We start from the raw sequence: 6,650 nt of genomic DNA on the forward strand, positions 1-6,650 counted from the left end.
CACTTGGTATGCGTCCGATCTCTTCAGCACGATTCACAGCGTATTATCATTACGTTTGCGGGAGGTGGGGGGAGGGCGCTTCATGGTTGGCAGCGGAGGGGAGGTGCGGCAAGAAAAATTGTTAGCCTGTACTCCTATGCTCTCCACCGTCGCCATCCCACACCGAGCAGCGTGGGTGGAGTTTGATCAAAACCCGCAGCGCCCGCACGTAGCCTGGCGAGGCCGCTCACTCATCCAGCAGTGGATTGACAAAAAGGGCGGATTGGTTGGTTGCACAAATATTATTATTATGAAGACTACGATTTTTTGCATGGAGGTCACAGTGGTTACGGACTTCGTGAATTGGAATAACGTCTCAAGTGGAATCTTGCAAATGGCTCGAGAAACACGATGGATTATCCATAATGGAAGTTTTTTTTGGGTTAGATCGCGTAAATACAAATGTTGTGTTGTTAAAGCCGCCACCACCCGACGCAGCCAACTAGTAAGGTTTCTCACGTAAACAAAACGTGCCAATTCGTTACGACTTCAGCAACACCGGTTTGTTGGAGAGTAAATCCACAACATTTACCATTCGATTAATTACGTATTTTCTTTGTTTTCATTCAGAAATTACGTGGATCGGGGTCGTGGGGGGGGCATTACCCCCCCCCCCCCCCCCACCTTATTCTATCTCGGTCATAAATGTTGCTCAAGATTACCGCGACAGAATTGTAGCCTTGGTCATAATGCACTGTCCAGTTGGGCCGGGGCAATGTGCTCGACTACAAGCGTGCGACCCTTTGTCCCCCAGAATCAAATTGCATACCCATAAGCTTCACCCTCGAGGAATCGTGTTTTGCGTTAACAAGCCTATCCTGGTGGGATTCACAGGCACCTTTAACGAGCACGATCCTGTGGGAATAGGGTTGCGTGTTAACAGGCTTAGCGCTCGCCCAATCCATACCCATGCACATTAAAGGTTAATAAGATGGGGTGGGTGGGGGGGGGTGGCAGCTCGAGCTGTGAGCCAAAGGGCAGCGTCATGCCTGGATCGGTTCCATGGGGATCGGCACGTTGACACGCACCGTACGATGTCACGTATTCAAGCCGCTCGGGACTGGGTGACAGGTGAGTGCGTGTGACAAGGTGAGATATATCAGCCGTGGTGGAGCGGTTAACGCGCTGCGCTTCAAACCCAGCGACCCGAGTTCGATTCCCGCTCACTGGCCACCAACACCGGTGACGATTTTCTGAATCGGTCCTGGCCCACCCCTAGGTCGACTCAGCCTCAAATGAGTACCTGGTGCGGTGTGTAAACATCGTCACTATGGAAACAAAAGTGGCCCAGCATGATGCTGGCCACTCACACCCTCTTGTGCCGTTCCGGCTTTCATAGGTGCTCACTAACAGTATTTGTCCCAACAGTCTGTAAAGGCTATACGGGAAATCTTTGCCTGCGTATGTGAACATCTATACACAAACAAACTCCTGAACCAATATAAAGCACACATTCGCCTACTTTAGGCGAATGTGTGGAGGATCAAGGTTAAGTTGCTGTATGTGAAAAGGTCAGATCTGTCTCCCACGACTCTGCTTTGTGTGTGTTATAATTCAGACTGCTTATTATTAATGATTTTGAACGTTTTTAATAAAATGGAAGTTATGTCGTGCACAAATTCTGCACTGGGTGTGGGCGGCTAATTGGTCGGGAAGAATACGTCGCTCTGGGATATGCAACGTTGACATGTATTTTGATTGCGCACGGTCAGGTTTTGTTGACAAATTATACGCAAAGGGATTTCATTTGAAAATAAGAGTTGCTGACACGAAATTTAATTACATTTGGGTAGGTACTCTGACATGCAATTAAATTAACACATTATTGCAGCATCAGGCTGGAGTCGCGGCACAGCGTTTGGCGTCCTGTGCTGTGAATCCGGCGACCAGAGATCGATTCCAAGACTAACCCTGGCTCCTCTCCATTGACCAACACACTAGCGTGGTGCAGCATGATATAAAACAATTCCATATGACTATCACAGAAGTGGACTGACAAGGAGAGCGTATAAACATACAATGTCATTCCTCTACAAACTTTAAAGGCGTTGCTCGGGAGACACTCAATTTTACAACGGTTGTGGAATAATGGGGCATCTTGATCGACAGTTCAAATTCTTCAAAGATGTTTGTGATCTCCACCACGTGAACAAAAAAAACGCCTTTTGGCGTCCTCTGGTCTAACACCGTTTGAGACGAGGCTCGAAAGAAAAGCTGTCTCTGGTGTGGACCAATCAGTTTCAAAGACAATGCAAAAATTATCAGTGTGTTTTTTTGTTTGCATTCTGACCACAAGTATTGTGGTTAATGCAGACACGATTCCTTGTAAAAGGTTTCAATTTGGTGTTTTAACATCTTAACACCTGTTTTGTTGCCAGAAAAAGGGGAAAACCTATTCTCAAAAAAAAGCTTCTAAATCATATACAACAAAAAATAAGAGAAAAATGCCCCATAGAGTCTTTAACAGAATGTTTGGGCAAATCATGTTGGTGAGCACCTATGAAGACCAGCACGGCACACGTGCCTGTAAATTGAATCGGCGACCTTCGGATTGCAAGTCCAGAGTGCTCACCATTACACCATGACATCATCGAATTTTTCTACTTAACAAGGAATTGCAAAAAAAAAGTAATTTTTACTTTAAATAGGGAAACATCACACTCAGTCGTCTTGTCTCCCCCAGTGTTTATGTTCTACAGACGGCACCAGGTACTCATTTAAGGCTGAATCGACCTAGGGGAGGCTCCGAAGCAATTCATATATTGGCTACTGTTATCGGTCGTGAGTGGGAATGGAATTTGGGTAGCTGGGTTTGTAGCACAGTGCGATAACCATTACACTACTGCTCCCCACTACATTTTATATAGTATATACACATACATACGCTACACTTGGCAATAATAACTCCATTTCATGAATTACAACTTCGTGAATAACATCACCTGTAAATCATACAAGTTATTAATGTCAGCCACCGAAAGCACTCCCATGTGGAAATCTTACATTTGTATTACCGCGTACTGATTTTCCTCGACTGATTTAAGTTTCAAAGTGCTACACCTTTGTGTATTTTTTTGTATTCGCCGTGCAACAGTTTGAATGGCTGCTTCTAAGTTTTAAGTTGCTGCTGCTGTTGTTGTGGTGAATTTTCCTTTTCAAATTGCTTCGCTGTTGCATTTTTTTCAACGTTTCATTTTTCTGCATCCTACTTATACCCCCCCCCCCCTGCTGACCCCTTGATAAACATTTTTTTAAAATCTCAATTGGTCCCTACCCCGGGTGAACAAAAATAACGCGGTCATCCTTTTCACGAGGAATTCAAATGTGGCCCTGTGTCTCTGCCACTCAGCTTTTGCAATCAGGCTGCGCCCTCTGATGGTAGTTGGCTGACACTGCCACTTTAAGTCGACCTGCTGCTACTTCAATTCGAAAACTAAAAACACGTGCGTCAACCACACAGAAACAATATAGGCGGCGTTTCGGTAAATGTCCCTTCTTTATAGCACAGCAGAGAGATGATATATTTGCTGGCAGTGTAATGTGTTGAATTTTTTTATTATTATCTGTGCTTGTGTACCGCTCCCAACGCAATATATCACGAAACATTTCATTCCAATTCAAGAGGACTTTAAATACCTTTAGCGAGCAGCCACACGTTAACACAAACCAATAATAATTGGCAAAAAATAGCATGCATGTCAACCCGAGTATAAAGTGTCACTCGTCGTGAAAAGAGTGACTGAGCGAGCCAAAGCTGCTTATAATTGTACGTTTGGACGACAGTCCCCCTCCAGTACCCTATTATTAGTGCCGCGAAGATGCTTGCAGTGACGGATAAAAAAAAACATAGTTCACGGGCTCTTTCTGCGTGGTTAGGCCTAGTGCGGCCAAGAGGTCACGTTACATTTGTTTAATCTTCATTTGAAGCTTTCGTGACTGCGGGAATCCATACTCTGGTTATTTCGGTAAAGTTACGTAGGTAGAAAAATAAAACAAAAAATAATCCAGAGTGGAACTCTGGATTAGAGTGGAGTGGAACTCTGGATTATTTTTCCGCCTGAGGACGACCACTTGTGTTGCGATCGAAATGTCGTGATATATTATTTTTTGTTTTATTTTTCTACCTACGTGACTTTACCGAAAGAACCAAAGAGTATGGATTTGTTTAGTTTGTTATCCTTCCCCGCGCACCTCCGATTAACACGGTTGGCTAAGTACGGCGCAAATGAAGTTCAACATACACACGTAGATTCTCCACCCCTGAATTTACAGGATAAATGAAAAAAAGAAGCATTGCAGTTTTGCCAATTACAATCACGGGGCATTGAAAAAACCCACCGAATTCATCACTGGTTATTGTTCTTCTAAATCGAATCTCAATGTCCCTCCATCAACATCAAAGGCAGCGTATTCGTGGCTTGATGTGAAAAGGGCACATCTCTGATGCAGAAGTATCAACAAAACACCACGATTTTGTGAGGTTTTTTAACGTTTTTTCTTTTCTAGGACGTTCGCCTCCTCTCTCAGCCTTAGATGTAGGAACATCCAACAGGTACGGGTGCATATTGTCTTTGATCCTGCACTCAGACATATATGAAACGCAACACATTCATCAATCACACTATTGCCCTTCATGAAAATGGCCATTAAGTAAAACGTCGCCTCTTATACATAAACATTTTTGGACAAATGTGTTGAGTTTTTGTTCATTTTGCTTGTGCACCACTACCAACGAAGCATCACCACGTGATTTGTATCGGGTCATACTTAAGGCATCTCGCCGACAAGCAGACAAGAATACAAACGGTACTCTACGTATCTGTACTTATATGCCCTTACTTTGGGACTCCTGTAAATAACAAACATTAATCTCCAGGTAGTTGTGAGTGGTCATATTTGCATATTACTAATTTATTCAAGACAGTGACGGTCCTTGCCAATAACGTCTGGCAGCTTACCAGCGCATTGCTTCGAGCAGGTCTGACAGCTGATGAGACACGGTGTGTTGAAACCAGTCTAGTTTGCTTGAACTGAATGCTGATTAAATTATGCACTCGCAGGGCATGTGGTTACGTGGCCCAACGTTGGGCCAACGTTGGAGCAAAGTTGGGTCAACGTTAATCGTTTACTGGGAGGCCTTGGGGCTGATGGGTTGAGTAAAATAAACATATTTTACGTGGAAAAACAGGTTATATGAAGGAGGCATTCTTTATCTGTTATATTTGCAATAACTGTAACTTTTTTATATTCTTGGTTCTTTCGGTAAAGTCACGCAGAAGAGAAACAATAAAACAATAGAAAATTTTAAAACAATAAAATTCTCACACCTGATGATAATTGCTTGTGTTGCAGTCGAAAAGTCGTGAGAATTTTTTTATTGTTTCCCTTCTGCGTGACTTTACCGAATGAACCAAGAATATGAATCCCTGCAATCACGAAAGCTTTAAATCAAAATGTAACTGTAACTTTATTGACAACCGGGCATGTGTCGAGTGCGTCTAAAAAGGGCCGTCCATCGGTGCAGTGCCCAGGGCAAATCCCACTCTGGGGCCCCCAACGCCTTATAATTGGGACAATACGGAAATAGCGGGGGGGGGTGCGTCTTATAGTCGGGACAAGATGGTAATAGTGGGGGGGGGGGAGTACGTCTTATAGTCGGGACAAGATAGTAATAGTGGGGGGGGGGGGGGGGGAGTACGTCTCATAGTCGGGACAATATGGTAATAGTGGGGGGGGGGGGGAGTGCGTCTTATAGTCGGGACAATATGGTAATAGTGGGATAGTGGGGGTGCGTCTTATAATCGGGACATTACGGTAATAGTTGGGGTGGGTCTTATAATTGAGACAATACGGTAATAGTGGGGTTCCGCCTTAAAATCTAGACAATACGGTAATAGTAGGGGTACGTCTTATAATAGGGACAATACGGTAATAGTAGAGGTACGTCTTATATTCGGGATAATACGGTAATCGTGGGGGTGCGTCTTATAATAGGGACAATACAGCAATAGTGGGGGGTACGTCTTTTAATAGGTACAATACGGTAATATCTTCTTTGGTTCTTTCGGTAAAGTCACGTAGAATGAGAATAAAAGAATAAATGAATAAAATAAAATAACAATAAAATTCTCACGACGTTTCGGCCACAACACAAGTGGCTTTCATCAGGTGAAGGGACGAGACTGTCTGGAGGACAGCGCTGGAGCTTCGATCGCTCCATCGCTCCAGCGCTCCAGCGCTGTCCTCCAGAGTCTCGTCCCTTCACCTGATGAAGGCCACTTGTGTTGTGGCCGAAACGTCGTGAGAATTTTATTGTTATTTTATTTTATTATTTTATTCTTTTATTCTCATTCTACGTGACTTTACCGAAAGAACCAAAGAAGATGAATCCTTGCAGTCACGAAAGCTTTAAAATTGAAATTTAATACGGTAATAGTGTGAGTGCGCCTTATAATCGGGACAATACGGTAATAGCGGCCTCGCTCTCCCTCGCACGTGCGTGTCCCGTCGCGTGCACATTCCGCCACTTCCCGTTGCGACGACGTCACGTCCGACTCCCCCTCCCCCACGAGGTGGGGGGGGGGATGAGGAGTCCCCCCCCCCACCCCTTC

Source organism: Petromyzon marinus, chromosome 14, assembly GCF_048934315.1.
Source record: "Petromyzon marinus isolate PM22_M1 ecotype Great Lakes invasive population chromosome 14, UKy_Petmar_22M1.pri1.0, whole genome shotgun sequence".
NCBI classification, from domain to species: Eukaryota; Metazoa; Chordata; class Hyperoartia; order Petromyzontiformes; family Petromyzontidae; genus Petromyzon; species Petromyzon marinus.